This window comes from Zingiber officinale, chromosome 10B, assembly GCF_018446385.1.
Source record: "Zingiber officinale cultivar Zhangliang chromosome 10B, Zo_v1.1, whole genome shotgun sequence".
NCBI lineage: Eukaryota > Viridiplantae > Streptophyta > Magnoliopsida > Zingiberales > Zingiberaceae > Zingiber > Zingiber officinale.
This window is the reverse complement of record NC_056005.1, coordinates 42,337,930-42,355,718: the sequence shown is the minus strand read 5'-3', so window position 1 is coordinate 42,355,718 and position 17,789 is coordinate 42,337,930.

Genomic DNA, 17,789 nt, shown 5'->3' with positions numbered 1-17,789 from the left:
CATAGTCTATACTATGAATTTGCATGAATCTTTTAGCTACCAATATACCTTTATAGGTATGCATATGTCTATCCATGTCAGTCTTCACCTTGAAGATCCACTTACACCCAATGGATTTGATCCCTTCAGGTGGATCAACCAAAGTCCATACTTGGTTAGTGTACATGGATTCCATTTCGGATCTCATGGCCTCTAGCCATTTCTCAGAATCTGGGCCCTGTACAGCTTCCTGATAAGATGTAAGCTCATTGAGACCAACTAGCACTACATCACCATTGTCAGATAAGTGAAAAGAATATCTCTCAGGTTGACGACGGGTCCTATCAAATCTGCGTAGAGATTGTGCTACTTGAATAGGTTACTGCTCCACAACTTCTTGCGGTGTAACAAAATCCTGATCCACAACATCTTGTGGTACCTGTTCAATTTCCATCATGATGTCAGTGCTAGTATCTTGAACTTCTTCAAGATTGACTTCACTCCCACTAGTTTTTGTAGAAATAAATTCCCTTTCTAGAAACACACCAGTCCTGGCAGCAAACACCTTGCCTTGTGTGGGATTATAGAAGTAATATCCCTTTGTTTCCTTGGGATATCCAACAAAGTAGCACTTATCTGATTTGGGTCCTAGTTTATCAGAGACTTGCCGTCGAACATAAGCCTCACAACCCCAAATTTTCATAAAAGACATCTTGGGACTCTTCCCTATCCATATCGTATATGGTGTCTTTATGACGGCCTTAGATGGAACGTGGTTAAGTGTAAAAGCGTTTATCTCTAGAGCATGTCCCCAGAAGGAAGTAGGAAGATCTGCATGACTCATCATCGATCGTACCATATCTAATAAAGTACGGTTCCTCCTTTCTGATACACCATTCCATTGTGGTGTTCCAGGTGGAGTGAGTTGAGATATGATCCCACACTCAATGAGATGGTCATGAAACTCTTGGCTAAGGTATTCCCCACCTCGATCTGATCGAAACATCTTAATACTCTTACCAAGTTGGTTTTGTACTTCATTCTTGAATTCTTTGAACTTTTCAAAGGATTTTGACTTGTGTCTCATCAAATACACATAGCCGTATCTACTGAAATCATCAGTGAAGGTAATGAAGTAATAATAGCCTCCTCTAGCTGCTACTCTGAAAGGGCCACATACATCAGTATGTATGAGTTCTAACAGATCATTAGTCCTTTTGTCGTGTCCACTAAATGGATTCTTTGTCATCTTGCCTTGAAGACAAGATTCACATGCCTCATATGATTCAAAATCAAATGAGTCCAAAAGTCCATCCTTATGGAGTTGGGATATGCGACTCTTATTTATGTGACCTAAGTGACAATGCCAGAGATATGTTTGATTCAAATCTTTAGACTTGAACCATTTGGTATTTATGTTATAGATTGAGTTATCATAGTCACATAGGGTACATTCACAGGATGTGCACTACAATAGAACATTTCATTGAAATAAACAGAACAACATTTGTCCTTTATTACAAATGAAAGCCCCTTCTTGTCTAAACAAGAAAGATAGATAATGTTCTTGGTCAAGGTAGTCACATAACAACACTCTTCAAGTTCTAAAACAAGCCCAGTAGGCAAAGATAAGGAATATGTTCCTACAGCGACAACAACAACTCTTGCACCATTGCCTACTCGTAGGTCCACTTCGCCCTTTGTCAATGTTCTACTATTTCTTTGTCACTACACATTAGTATCGTGCACACTCAGTATCTAATACTGGTGAAGAAGAAATAGACAGATTGACTTCTATAACATATATACTTGAGGCAGAAGTCTTACTTCTCTTCCTTTTCAGTTCCTCTAGGTGTAACTTGTAGTTCCTCTTCCAGTGTCTGATCTCACCTCAGTGGAAGCAGGTTCTTTCCTTAGCAACCCCACCTTTGGGTTTCAGTGCATGAGCCTTGCCCTTGCCTTTGGCTTGGATCTTACCCTTACCTTTATGCTTCCACTTGCCTTTGCCCTTTGACACCATCAAAATGGAACTAGGCTTTGCCTTCTTAAGATTGAGTTTAGCAGTTCTCAACATGCTCAACATTTCAAGCAGTGATTTGTCAATTTCATTCATGTTATAGTTCATGACAAATTGATTATAACTATCAGACAACAACTATAGAATAAGGTCAGTGGCCAATTCTTGGCTTAGTGGGAATCCCAACCATTGTAGATTCTCCACATACCCGATCATTTTAAGCACATAAGGCCCTACAGGACTTCTTTTTTGCATTCTGCATTGAAACAGTGCTTTAGAGATCTCAAATCTCTCATGCCTTGCTTGTCCTTGTTATAGTTGTCTAAGTTTTTCAACCATATCATAAGCATCCATGTTCTCATGTTGCTTCTGAAGCTCAAAGTTCATGGTGGCGAGCATAAGTCATGATACATCTAATGCATCATCTCGATGCTTCAGGTAAGCATCCCTATCGGCTGTAGTGGCAGTAGCAGGGGTACTTCAGGATTAGGCTGCTCTAGGACGTACAATTTTCTTTCTCTCTTGAGAACTATTCTCATATTTCTATACCAGTTTAGGAAATTAGCTCAATTGAGCTTGTCCTTATCAAGGACAGATCACAGAGATAGTGTCTTCTGTTGGTACGGTTAGCACTAACGGTCTAATTCAAGTTTTGATGAATGACAAAATAGGTTAAGTTAGTCTCGTTGTTATCTAATACTCTGATCGAGTGTGTAGGAGAAGTCTAGACTGGTCGACGGGTTGACCTGATGTCTAGCATGAAGCCCAGCTAGGTCGATGGGCCAACTGGATAGCTGGCACGAAGTCCAAACGGGTCAACGGGCTGACCGGACGATTGGCATGAAGTCCAGCTAGGTCGACGGGCTGACTGGATAGCTGACACGAAGCCCAGATGGGTCGAAGGGCTGACTGAACATCTAGCAGGTAAGTGAAGGTAAATCTCTAGAGGGGAGTGACTGTGAGGACGCGTTCCTGGGAAGGGAACTTAGGCGTCAATCTGACTTAGAACCATTTCAGAACTCTAAGTCGAGATCTTGACTAGATTCCGGTCTTGGAGAGACGAAATCTAATTAATATTCTGTTTAATTTTAAAATGTGCTAATACTCTGTGTTGCAGGATACATATCCTATGTTTGTCTCTGGATGAATGTTTTCTTGCAGGAAGGAAGCTGATGGAAAAATGGGGTCCGAGCGCCCGGGATGGTTTCGGGCATCCGGGAGGGATCCTAGCGCCTGGAGGTGAAAAATTATCCTCAACGTCATTTCGCCGCGTGGAGCTCCCTGGTTAGCTCAGCTACGTCATAATCAGGGTGCCTTGAAGGTTCTGAGCACCCCAAACCTCCTTTATAAGGAGGGTAGAGGCTAAAGCTCCAACAACAACTCACAATCAGCTCTTCTGTGCTCCTACGACGATGTTAAAGCTCACCGACAAGTTTTTCTTCCTACCTTATTTTTCATAATTGTCGGCTTTTTCATTTACTAATTAATTCCTGTAGTTAACTTGTAATATTCTGTCGAATTATTAGTGATTGCCCATCGAAAGCACCCTTGCATGCGGGCCTTGGAGTAGGAGTCACCAAAGGCTCCAAACCAAGTAAAAGGTTCTTGTGTTAGCATTGTTTTGGCCTTTGACTTTTCCGCTGCATACTCTTTCGAAAATTTTTAATCGATATTCACCCCCCCCCCCCTCTATCAAACGCTTACGATCCAACAAGTGGTATTAGAGCAGGAACAACTCTGATTTGGTGCAACCACCAATCAGATAGGGGATGAAACTAATTGTGTTTCTTTTCCTTTTTTTTCGGTTTTCAGATTTTTGAAAATTTCCAAATTGGTACTATTACCTTTTTGGAAACTTTTTCTTTCGTCGCAATCAATCTGAATTGGTGCAATACTAACTCAGTTCTTTAATTACTTCTATCTTATCCCGCACTACTAATCCAAGACCTAGTCTTGGGACGTTCTTTTGTCTATTTTTTCCTTGTGCGCAGGATGTCTCAAATTGAAGGTTTCAGCACAGTACGTCATCCCCTGTTCAACAGGGATGACTTTCCGTATTGGAAGAAGTGGATGGAGGTCTACCTGAAGACGGACTTCGACCAATGGTTCAGCGTCACAAAAGGCTACAGAGCACCAGTTGTCAACTCCGGAATTCCATTGGACCCGGAACAGTGGACGTTGAACATGAAAAGGAAAGCATCAACGGACTACAAGGCACTCAACAAGCTGCAATGCAGACTGACAAAAGAAGAGCTGAACCGGGTAGGACCGCACCAGAATGCGAAAGAACTTTGGGACAAGTTGATCGAGCTACACGAAGGAACGAGCGACGCCAAGGTAATGAAACACGATTTGTTATTAAATAAGCTATTTAACATTAAAATGCAGGAAGGAGAATCGGTAAGTCGGCTTCACACGAGGATCAAGGACATCCTCAACGAACTCCATGCAATAGGACATCAAATGGAGAACTGAGACTTAATAAGGCATGCCTTGAATGCTTTTCCATGCAATAATTTGTCGGCATCTATCGTGGATGCCTACAAAATCTCTAAAAATTTATCAAAATTAAAATTAGACGAGCTTTTTTGTGAATTAGAATTGCATGAACAAACTAACGTCGGGACCGAGAAAGGTGTAGCTTTGTTTGCAGGTTCCTCCAATGAGAGATCTAAAAACAAGCCTGAACCCGAAGAAGAGTCTGATCAGGAGATTGGAGATGAAGAATACCTGGTGAACCTGGTAAGGAAAATGTTCACTAGGAGAAAGAAGAGCTTCTGCAAGAAGGACCTGCAAAAGAGTAACTCCCCAAACGAACCGAGAACATGACCTCCTTCGGATGCAACAAAAAGGGTCACTACAAGAACGAGTGCCCGAAACTGAAGAGCGACAAGACAAAGGCATCCAAGAAGAAGGCTCTCAAATCGACTTGGGATGACTCCTCCTCAGAAGAATCGGAGGCCGAAGATCAGAAGCACCAGAGCCACCTCGCACTGATGGCCCTCAAAGAAGAATCGGAAGACAGGTCCGAACTCGAATCGAGCCACGAGTCTGTACTTGTTTCCGAAGGTCCCGACGAGGTAAATGTTAATTTAAATAAAAAAATTCTTTAAAATTATTTCATGCTTGAATAAGAAATTGATAACATTAGAAAATGAAAATAAAACGCTTCTTGAGGAAAATCAAAACCTCAAGGAACAAAGCACAACATCAAATCGAACTCAAGATCTAACACTTGAGGAGGAGAATTTATCACTAAAAATAGAAAATTAACAAATTAAAAGAAATGTTAGAAAAATTTACAACTAGATCTAAGAATTTAGATCTAATATTAAATCATCAAAAAGCAATTTACAACAAAACTGGACTTGACTACAAGTTAAGTTCGAATAAAACATTTAAATCGTTAATAACCTAACGCAAGAAATCAAGTAAAGCTTGGGTTCCGAAAGCGTGCTTAACCACGCAAGAAGGACTTAAACAATACTACATACCCAAAGAAAAAATACATTATATAAAACCAAATAAATCAAATCAAAAAATAAAATACAAACCTAGACCAACAAATTCAAAATCTAAATATTCTAAGCCACACCAAGACTTAGAATATCATCAAGTAAATTATAACTACAAAAAGAACATACATAAACCAAGAACCAAAAATTAAATAAAGGCCAATAATTCAGGGGGAGACTCCAGAATAGCTGGCACCTCCAGAACTAACCTACTCGACAAGGTAACCCAAACTAAGCTACCCGGAAGGGTAATTAGGACAAATTATAAAGGGACAAAGTTTAACTTGACCTATGCTACTGATGAAGTTTTGGATGATAGTACATTAGGGAAGCTTAGTCTACGCATGTCTAGGAAGATATAGCTTCGACCTGGTGCATTTGGCTAAGTGGAACTGACCGAAACTACCCTTTATGGATCCTAACTAGTTAGACTAAGGTTTTGTATTAAGTCCAGTGGATAGGAGAATTTGGAAAACCTCGAAGGCATGATTGCTCTAATGATGTCCAAGTGACTCACCATAGCCCAGATGTTTATCCAGAGAATGTCTATTTGTTGGACACAAAGCTAAACCTGAATCTAACACAAAGTGAAACCAAACCCTAAAACTGAACCAAATTCATCTCACAAAATTATATGATTCCCTGATTGAAAACGTAAATAGGGTGAGAAGACTAAGGACTAAAATTAAAATTAAATTAAATTATATTAAAATTAATATTAAATTAACATTAAATTAAGTTTAAATTCAATTAAATTAAAATTAAATTAAATTAAATTCAAATTAAATTTAAATTAAATTAAAATTACAACAAATTAAATTAAAAATTCTTTTAAAAACTTAAAAAATTATTTTAAAAATTCTATAAAAATTATTTTAAAACCCATAAAAATTAATTTAAAAACCATAAAAAATTATTTTAAAAATTCTTTAACAATTATTTTAAAAATTATCTTAAAATTTCTTTAAAAATTATTTTTAAAACTTTAAAAATTAGTTTAAAAAAATTATTTAAAAAACTTTAAAAATTATTTTTAAAATTATTTTTAAAATTATTTTTAAAACATTAAAAAAAATATTTTAAAAATACTTTAAAAATTATTTTAAAAACTTTAAAAATTATTTTTTTAAAAAATAAATTCTTTAAAAATTATTTTAAAACCTTAAAAAAAATTATTTTAAAACCCTAAAAAAAATTATTTTAAAAATTCTTTTTAAATTCTTTAAAAATTATTTTAAATACTTTAAAAATTATTCTAAAAAAATTCTTTAAAATGATTTTAAAAATTATTTTTAAACTTTAAAAATTATTTTAAAAAACTTTTAAAAAATATTTTAAAAATTCTTTTAAAAATTATCTAAAAAATTCTTTAAAAATAATTAAAAAAATTCTTTTAAAAACATTTGCAATTTTTTTAAAAATTATTTAAAAACTATTTTTAAAACTTTAAAAAAATAATTTAAAATTCTTTAGAAATTATTTTAAAATGATTTTAAAATTCTTTAAAAATTATCTTAAAAGTTTTTTTTAAATGATTTTAAAAAATTTTCAAAAACATGAAAAATTATTTTAAAAAAACCTTTAAAAATTATTTTAAAAACTTTTAAAAATTATTTTAAATATTCTTTAAAAATTATTTTTAAAATTCTTTTAAAATTCTTTAAAAATTATCTTAAAAATTCTTTAAAAATTATTTTAAAAACTTTTAAAATTATTTTAAAAATTCTTTAAAAATGATTTTTAAAATTATTTTAAAAACATTAGATATTATTTTAAAAATTATTTAAAAATTACTTTAAAAAGTTTTAAAAAAAAATTTAATAATTCTTTTTAAATTATTTAAAATTTATATAAAAAATTATTTCAAAATTATTTTAAAAATTATTTTAAAAAATCTTTCTTTAAAATGATTTTAAAAATTAATTTATAAAACTTTTAAAAATATATTTTAAAAATTCTTTAAAAATTTCTTAAAAATTCTTTAATAATAATTTTAAAAATTCTTTTAAAATCATTTAAAATTATTTAAAAATTATCTTTAAAAATTAAAAAAATTTATTTAAAAAAAATTCTTTAAAAATTATCTTAAAAAATTTTTAAAAACTTTAAAAATTATTTTTAAAAAAAATTCTTTAAAAATTATTTAAAAATTTCTATAAAAATTGTCTTAAAAATTATTTAAAAATTATTTTAAAAATTATTTTTATAACTTAAAAAAAAAATTAAAATTCTTTAAAAATGATTTTAAAAATTCTTTTAAAAACATTAGAAATTATTTTAAAAATTCTTTAAAATTTACTTTAAAAAGTTTTTTAAAAAATTATTTTAATAATTCTTTTTAAATTATTTTAAAATTATGTAAAAAATTATTTTTAAAATTATTTTAAAAATTATTTTTAAAAGTATTTTAAAAAAACTTTAAAAATTATTTTAAAAATTCTTTTTAAAACTTTAAAAATTCTTTAAAAATGATTTTGGAAATTATTTTAAAAATTATTTTAAAAACATTTAAAAATTATTTTAAAAATTCTTTAAAAATTATTTTAAAAATTCTCTTTAAAATTTTTAAAAATTATTTAAAAATTCTTTAAAAAATTATTTTCATATTTCTTTTAAAACCTTTAAAAATTCTTTAAAAATTATTTTAAAAATTCTTTTACATTTTAAAAATTCCTTTAAATTTTTTTAAAAATTCTTTTAAAATCTTTAAAAAAATATTTTAATCCTTAAAAACTTTTAAAACCTTTTAAAATTTTTTTAAAAAAATGTGTTTACAACGAAGTCAAAAACCAGGGGCGGGCGCCCCTGGTATTCGTTTCCGGGGCGCCCGGAAGGGACTTCGGGCGCCCGGAGCCCCCTATCTTTTGGGGGGCAGGGGCGCCCTCTCTCTTTGCACCACATCCTCTTCACTCTTGTTAAGGCTCTTTCCGAGCTTTACTGCGAGAGTGATCAAAATTAAAATTTTATTCTGCGGTTATTACGTTGTTGCAAATCAACCGAGGTCGTCAATTCTAAAAATATTATTCACGATGCCTCGATAAATCTTTTTTCCCCTAAGTTTTCTTTAAATATTTCACTTATTTTTTGCTTAGTATAGTTTTCTTTTATAATGTAGAAAACGTTCTAGATCTGGTGTTCCCTCTACTGCTAGTATTAACCCTAGGTTCCCTACCGACGAACTTAGGATTAAGTTTGAGTCAACTATCTATAGGCCTATTAGGACAAAATGCTTAGATAGAGAGTTTTTCTTGCATTCCTGTGTTCCAACGATAGAGGTCATTAACCACTATAACTTGTGAAACCTTGTTTACTATACCAGTTCAGTAAACATAAATTTATGTGCTGAATTTTATAATAACTTGGTTAGGGTAGATGATCTTACTTATGTTACTAGGGTAGCTGGTATGGATATTACATTATCTCCTACCACTATTCAGGAATTCTTAGCGTTACGACCATCTACGTATCCTTTTCAGTGTTACCCTCCTAGGGATCTACCATTTGGTGATCCTTACTCACACATTACTCTGGATACGATTTACTCGTATTTTTTCGGAGGGGATCGAGTACCCACTGTGACTATGTTTAGGTCAGTAGGTCATCGAGTTCATGATTATGCACTCTATAGGGTTTTAGTTTTCTGTATCTTACCACTATCCACTCGCGATATAGCGATGATGCGTCCATTTATTCCTTTCTCTTGTATGCCCTTTGCCATAGATTAGACAGATATTAGTCTACATATCTTTCAGACCATTATCTACTCAGCTGGATTCATCACCAGTGCTTGAGTTCATATGCCGTATTGTCATATTTTGACGGCATATTTCGCCCACCTACATATTGACGTCACCCGAGGTAATGTTTGGGCCATGACTGAGTTCGACGTCATAGGACCTAGGAGCTTCTTTTTAGGAGTTGTCCATATAGATGATGATGGTGTCATGTCTTGGCGGAGGGGGGCATAGCACCAGCCAGACCCAGATGCCCAGGAGGAGGCAGAGCATGATGAGTTTATGGTCGCGTTATTCGGCGAGGGTGCTCTGGCCCCTGTACCACCTCCACCTCCTGGTCGAGCACCTCGTCCCGCTCCTCGCACTCTAGGCGATCGAGTTGCTGGACTCGAGCTATCCATGACAACCCTTCGTCAGGAGGTCTCCGATTTGAGACAAGACGTGAGACAGGATATCTTTGACCTTCGACACGATCTATCCAGTTCCCGAGAGGATACCCGGACCCGTCACACTGAGCTAATCGAGATGTTCCATTCCTTGGAATCCAGACCACCCGAACCACCCCCCTCCTCATCTTGATAGACTTCCTGATCACTATGTATATTTTATTATGATCATTGTACCTTGACTTAGACATTGACTTATGATATTCTAGGCTACACCTACTTAGGTATATCTCAACTTTGAAAATGATTGATTCTGATTTGTTTAATAGACTAGGATTACAAAAACTATTTTCAAAAATACTATTTTTAAAATTCTAGGACAAAATCTTTATTTTTAAATCTTCCATTTCTAGAATTTTAAATCAGTTTTAGCCTTAGATTAAAATAATCCCTTAGAAAGCATGTACCCCTTGGGCTAGTACTTGAACATCTCACCAACACCCTAGGATTCCCTTGTTTGTGATTGCCAAACATAGAAAGGGATGAGATACATAGACAAATTGTCTGGACTCTTATGTCAGTGCATCGATATAAGTCTAGGCGTTAAATAACAAACAAATATTAATCAAATTAAGTCATTCAGTGTAGTCAAATACTAACTGATGCTTAGACTTAACTTGACTAACTAAGTGAAAGTTTCTATCCTCTAATAGACAGTGAGTAACTAACTGGTTAGATAGATTTTTGTAATGTCAGGTTCAGGGGGAGGTTAATTATTTTTATACTTATTTTAAAATTAATTTTTGAAAAATACTTTCTTTTTTCAAACCAAAAAGTGTTTTAAAAATTTCTTTGGATTTTTCAAAATTAGGTTTGAAAGTTAAAATCATTTTTGAAAATTAGCTTTAAACTTTTAAATTCAATTTTGAAAATGACAACTTCTAAACTTAGTTTTTAATTTAAACCCTCCAAACTTAGGTTGGTTTTTGAAAATTGGATTCTTCATTTTGAAAATTATGATATTTTTGGTTTAAAAACATATTTTTGAAAATCTAATTTTGAAAATTAGAGGTTACAGACTCAGAGTTGAAAATAAATCTTACTTAGTTTTACACACTCAAACTTGATTTTACTTAGTTTTATAAACTTAACTTATAAATTGAACTTAACTCTAATATGTTTTTTTTTAAAGATTAAGTTAAAATTACAATTATCTTTAAAGTTAAACGTAGCTACTTTTTGAAAAAGATAAGAGTTAGTTCTATGTTTTTAACTTAAACTCCCCCAAGATGATCTGACTTACATTTCTAAAATGTTTTCTTTCTTGTATTTCTTAATTACAAGCTGTTCTATGTTGATTTTTTGATGAATGTCAAAGGAGGAGGGTTAGGTGGTTAAGTCAGTTAAAACAGCAAAAATAACAAAGCTACCTTAACAACCTTATGCTTGTTTTTGCTTGCATATTTTTTACTAACTTAACTAGCTTGTCATTACATCAAAAAGGGGGAGATTGTTGGTGCGGTTAGCACTAACGGTCTAACTCAAGTTTTGATGAATGACAAAATAGGTTAAGTTAGTCTCGTTATTATCTAACACTCTGATCGAGTGTGCAGGAGAAGTCTAGACTGGTCGACGGGCTAACCTGATGTCTAGCACGAAGCCTAGCTAGGTCGACGGGCCGATCGGATATCTGGCACGAAGTCCAAAAGGGTCGACGGGCTGACCAGACAATTGGCACGGAGTCTAGCTAGGTCGACGGGCTGACTAGATAGCTGGCACGAAGCCTAGACGGGTCGAAGGGCTAACCAGACGTCTGACAGGTAAGTGAAGGTAAGTCATTGGAGGGGAGTGACTGTGAGGACGCATTCCCGGGAAGGGAACTTAGGCACCGATCTGACTTAGAACCATTTCAGAACTCTAAGTCGAGATCTTGACTAGATTACGGTCTCAGAGAGACAGAATCTAATTAATATTCTGCTAAATTTAAACTATGTTAATACTCTATGTTGCAGGATACATATCATATGTTTGCCTCCAGACTAATGTTTTCTTGCAGGAAGGAAGCTGTTGGAAAAATGGGGTCCGGGCGCCCGGGATGGTTCCGAGCGCCCGGAAGTGAAAAATTATCGACAACGTCAATTCGCCACTTGGAGCTCCCTGTTTGGCTTAGCTACGTCATAATCAGGGCGCCCTAAAGGTTCCGGGTGCCCCGAACCTCCTTTATAAGGAGGGTAGAGGTTGAAGCTCCAACAACAACTCACAATCAGCTCTTCTGTGCTCCTGCGACGCTGCTAAAGCTCACCGACAAGTTTTCCTTTCTGTCTTATTTTTCATAATTGTCGGCTTTTTCGTTTACTAATTAATTCCTATAGTTAACTTGTAATATTCTGTCAAATTATTAGTGATTGCCCATCGAAACCACCCTTGCGTGCGGGCCTTGGAGTAGGAGTCGCCAAAAGCTCCGAACCAAGTAAAAGGTTTTTGTGTTAGCATTGTTTTGGCCTTCGAGTTTTCCGCTGCGTACTCTTTCGAAAATTTTTAATCGATATTCACCCTCCCCCTCCCCCCGCCCCCCTCTATCAAACACTTACGATCCAACATCTTCTACGTACTAGATGACATGGTGGTCTACAACAATAAAATGTAGAGAAGTATCATACTCAGATCATTTAATTAGGTCTTTAATTAAATAATTCTCCCACTGAATTCTAAAGCTTGATAGGAGCAAGTCACTACTAGCTCTAAACCCAAAAGCAAAGACATTTAAGTGGGATAAGATCCACATTATACCTCATCTTGAGTTAGCTTTGGCTAATCGCCCAAGACTTATATAAATTAGGTAGGCAACGTGTACCAATTGGACAAGATCCATATTATATCTTATCTTGAGTTAGCTTTGGCTAATCGCCCAAGACTTAGTGTAACTTAGGTAGACAACATTTACCAATTACATTCTATGTAACTCTTGTATCTTTAGGTGAACAAAATTATTTGTTCATTTTCCCATCTTATGAAACCCATACTATTACTCATCTTGAGTTAGCTTTGGTTAATCGCCCAAGACTAGTATAATATGATTTGTATCTTATGGGATATGCCTCTAAGTTCTCAACTTAGTTAAGTCACACCCAAAGTCCAATAGTCGGACATCACAATTGTCCAGTCGCACTCTACTAAGATAAAATGAGTTACTTTGCTTTGGCAAACCTGACTACAAATGATCGAGGTAGTAGTGAGTACCAAACTTTGGTAGGCATATGTAAATGACCTAATTACGATAGCTACACATGCATCACATACATTCATGGCATATCATGGCATACATCGACATATATGCTAATTTAAACATGACATGGTTATGGCCCCTATAAACTATGATCTTCTCAAGCCAATGAGAAGAGAGATAAGTCAACCTAGGTCTAAGCTGCTTCTCCAAGCGCTTCCTTGGTTGTCGTGTGTTGTTGTCCTTCCTTCCTTTTCACCTGTCGTCCAGAAGACTAACTCTTTCTAATTTTGTACATTACAAAATCTAAAGAAACTCGAGTTACATTCAAGTATAATCTAATTACAATAAGAATAAAAGGGATGAAGGCACGATACGCAGGCCATATTATGAATTACAACATAACACACATCCAATCACATTGGGGTTAAAGGGTCATAACCATGCACCATGTCATATCTATTCATAATATTTTATGACATAAAATTTACTATGATTTCAACAACAAATTATGGTCGAGACCTTGTTGGTCACACACTAACTATGTTTTGTTCCCAACAAAACACCCCTGGCCGAGACCTTGCTGGTCACAAACCAACCATGCTTTGTTCCCAACAAAACACCCATTTCGGTCAAGGCTTAGGATTTGGCTGAGACACAAAATCTGGCCAAGACTCATAGTCTGGCCAAGATTCACAATCTGGCTGAGACTCATAGCCTGGCCGAGACTCATAATTTTGTAAATCACAGTAAACCTATCATGCAATTTCTATATCATATATAAAAATTCTAACAACTTAGTATATGCCTTTGCAAGTGGCTCTGATACCATTGTAAGGATCTAAAGCGCTAAACACGCTTAAGCGCAGTGAAAAATTAACTAGATCCTCTCCAGAAGATCCATGCGAAGAAGAAAAATAATTATATACTAAGTTTTACATGAGAGGTATACCTTTGTTGTGTGCCCTTCGCAATCCCGACAGCAACCTTTTCTTTGGATCCAGATCTCAACATATTCAAGTGTCCGCGCCTCTACGGTATCCACACGAACATATCCTTCATTCGTCGCATGAACGGAACCTTCGGAGAAGAACCATCTTCTTGTGCTAACAAGAAACATGGTTCGGCGAAGTAAGATTCGGCCATGGAAGGAAGAGGAAGTAGAGGGAGATGAAGAGTCACCATTCCCTTCACTTTTCAACACTTATAAAAAATTCATTACAAAAGGCTATTTATATTCATCCCATGAATACGAAGGGTCTTTTGTCTTTTTGTATTCCTTTTAATGGGTTGGATTTATTATATTAGATTAACGATTAATCCAATAACTCAATAAGTCTAACCTATTAATCCAATGTGTCTAATTCAGATTAGACTCAATCCAATGAGTGGGTTCATTTGAGTCTAACTCAATGAGTAACCCAAAAGGCCTAATCATCTCATGATTGGCTCTTAGGGCTAATTACTAACAGTCAAGTTGGGAGTCAGAGTCACTAAATCGAGAAGCAGAGTCAGGAGTCACCAAATCAAGAGATGTTAAGGCCTATGCTCAACGAATGCACCAGAGTGCTATCACAAATAGTTCAACTGAGTGGATGCATGGCTGAGAGCAAAGAATTAATGCTTTCGTTACGACATTTCAGTAGTAGCAAAAAGTGATTTAAGTGGCAAAATATTGATTGTTTCACTTGGACAAGTTTTTTCCTGGCCAATCTGGCATTCAACATTCACAGGTCGTGCTTATACATGAGTTAACTTGGTTCAATACAATCCAAGCCCTAGATTTGCACCTCCCGTATACCCATGTATAAGAGAGAGTCTCATCCCTTGTATTTATTCACATCATCAATGCATGTGCAATAATATACACCAACCATAGTGCTTTAAAATTTTCAATGTGAAACTGTAGTGTCCGAAACTCATCCACACTAACTCCATGCATGATTAGAGTCAAATAAAATGTTAAATTTAAATAATGTAGGTTCATTAACCATAATTATGGATAATGTGATTTAAATTTTGTAATGCCTACATTTAGGAAGATTTTTTAAAAAATAAATTCTCATGCATTTTCAAGAGCTTAGGGGGGAATTAACATTTAACTTTTTCTTGTTTATTGAATTTATAGATCTTATTAGTTAGATCTAATAATTATGTATTTTTGGAACACATCATCTAAAATTTAAATAAATTATTTTACATGTATCACTAGGAGTTGTAAATAGTTTTGTGGATTTAGATGAGAGGAGAATTGGAAATTTATATATATACTAAGTAAGGTAACCTTAGTTTAAAAAATAAGCCAAGATTTTAAATTTTGGCAATTCCATAAATTTGAATAGGTATACAAATTTATATGACCCAAGGAATATAAATTTAGAATATGTATAAAATTTTATATAAATCCAAAACATGTATAAAACTTTATATGATTTAATGGTTATTGTTGAATCATTCAAGTGTTGGTAAATTCTGAATATGTATAAAATTTAATACAAATCCAAAAAATGTATAAAATTTTATATAATTTAATGGTTATTGTTGAATCATTCAAGTGTTAATAAATTCTGAATATGTAAAAAATTTTATACAAATTCAAAATATGTATAAAAAATCATATAATTAGCTAGTTATTGTTGAATCATTCAAGTGTTGGATCTATATTTGTAACTACCCCACCCTCCACTCTACTAGTCTGTGAGGGTGGGGCGTTACTGTACTATTAACTTTTCTTAACTAGTGTTGCTCACATGTAAATATCAATACTTAAAACTCTCAAAAACTCAAAGGATACAATAAGTAACAGCTGGAAACATAAATAACTCATCTAATACATTCTACTCAATTATTTGTTCTCAACTAAAACTATATATGTTAATCTGAACATGCTAAAACTATATATTAATCTGAACATGCATGCAACAATAATACAACTCAGATAGCGGAACTAATATGCATAGCAAATAAAAGGAAGAATTCTAAAACTTAAAATATTCAATGAACAAACCCAGCAACATAAAAGAATAATCCCAACAGTCTAAATACAAAATATTAATGAATTCTTAAGCAAAATCCCAAGGCTTCCATAGTCTAGATATCACACATCCATCCACACCTCCTTGTCGCCTTCCTTCACTATAGCTTTCCTTTCCCTTTATCTGCAGTAAGAGGAAAATGCAACTATAAACAGAATGCTTAGTAAGCGCTATCTAACTCACAAAACTCGAATATGCATATGAACAGGAAGAAATCTAAGAACTGAATGCTTTAAAAGAAACACTACTCATGCTCATCTAATAGCAAAGGAATCAAACATACTGAAATGCTAAACATGTAAAGCTGCTCATGCCCATCTAATAGCAATAAGAAAATCTAAACATGTAAGAATAAAAGAACTAAGCTTGCTGATTTTTAAACTTATGGGAAACTTATTCCATTTGTTCAAAACTTATACTTTTATACTTTAAAATAATAATCTCTTGGGCCCAGGCTTAGTACCATTGCGCGCTCCCTAATAGAAACTGAGGTAGATAGCCACCAGTCCTACGAGGGTAAAGACCTTAGTCTTACCAGGGCCGAGACCTCAGAACCGGTCACCTGATTTGTTTAACGACAACCTCGGAAGTCGGGTACTAGCCTCTTCAAGTAAAATACTTTTTCTTGTTAATACTTCTAATAAAAGAATGCCTCATACAAATCTGAAATGCTTAAACAATTTAAAAACTGAAATGCTTAAACAATTCTAAAACTGAAATGCTTAAACAATTCTAAAGTTGCAGTACTGACACAAATCTAAATTTGTAGTGCTTAAACGAATTTTAAACCGCAGTGCTTAAACAAATTTAAAAACTGAAATACTTGAACAACACCTAAAACTGTAGTGCTCGAATAAAATCCAAAACTGCAGCGCTTGAACAAAATCTAACTGCAATACTTAAACGAATCAGTAAAGAATCTAAACTGAATGTACAGAATTGATAACAAGAGTTCTAACAACAAGTTAACCATTTAATAACACCAGATTTAAATAAATCACTGCAATCCACTGAACACTCCCCAAAACTAAAATTATTCATGCCCATTGCAACACAAACCGAAACCTGCAAAGCTCAACATGAGTCAAATGTGCCCATTAGGGTAACAACAACAAAATCCTAAATATGAAATGCTAACTACAATGGATGCAACATTCTCACTACTTGCCAATTTGAGGTACACGGCAGCAAGTTTCAACAACCACAACTATACAGCGTTTTTCAAAAATAAAGGATAAAATCAAGATTCGAGAGCTACTCCTACTGCAGGTGAGAAGCACTTACCTTCTTCTTGGACTTACAACCGAACAAAAAGGACTTCTAGGGTTTCGGAAATTGCAAGTTTCGGCCTCTTCTTCATGCCCTCGGGTTCTCCTCGACGAGAGAATCGTGAGGGTGTGAAAAATTCTCGGAATCGAACCTTGGCCGACCACCGGAGAGGAACCCTAGTTCCGGCTTTGTTTCCGCCCAAGCACCGCCGTCGCATGCGAGAGAGGGATGAGGAAGAGGTTTAGGTCACGGCCAAAATTAAAACTTCTAATTCCTCTTTTAACTTATCCCTTTTAATACCTAAATATTTCTGTTATTAACTACTACTTAAATTATTTATGCTCTTTCTTTAATTAGCATGGCCCTGCTGGGTTCCTGGTCATCCGAAACAACTTAAGGCTTTGCTTAACCAGAGGTCTCCGGTTTGAACCTTGGCTCAACCTCTTTATTTTTTTTCAACTTGTTTCTTTTGGTAAAAATACCAAACGAACTCCAAAAATTACATAAAAATACTCTAAAATTTTCTAAAAACCTCTAGAATATTTCTAAAGCATTTCTAAATATTTTCAAGTACTATTAGGACTCGTAATGAGGAAATTTGGGTTGTTACAATCCTCCGTACCTTATAAAA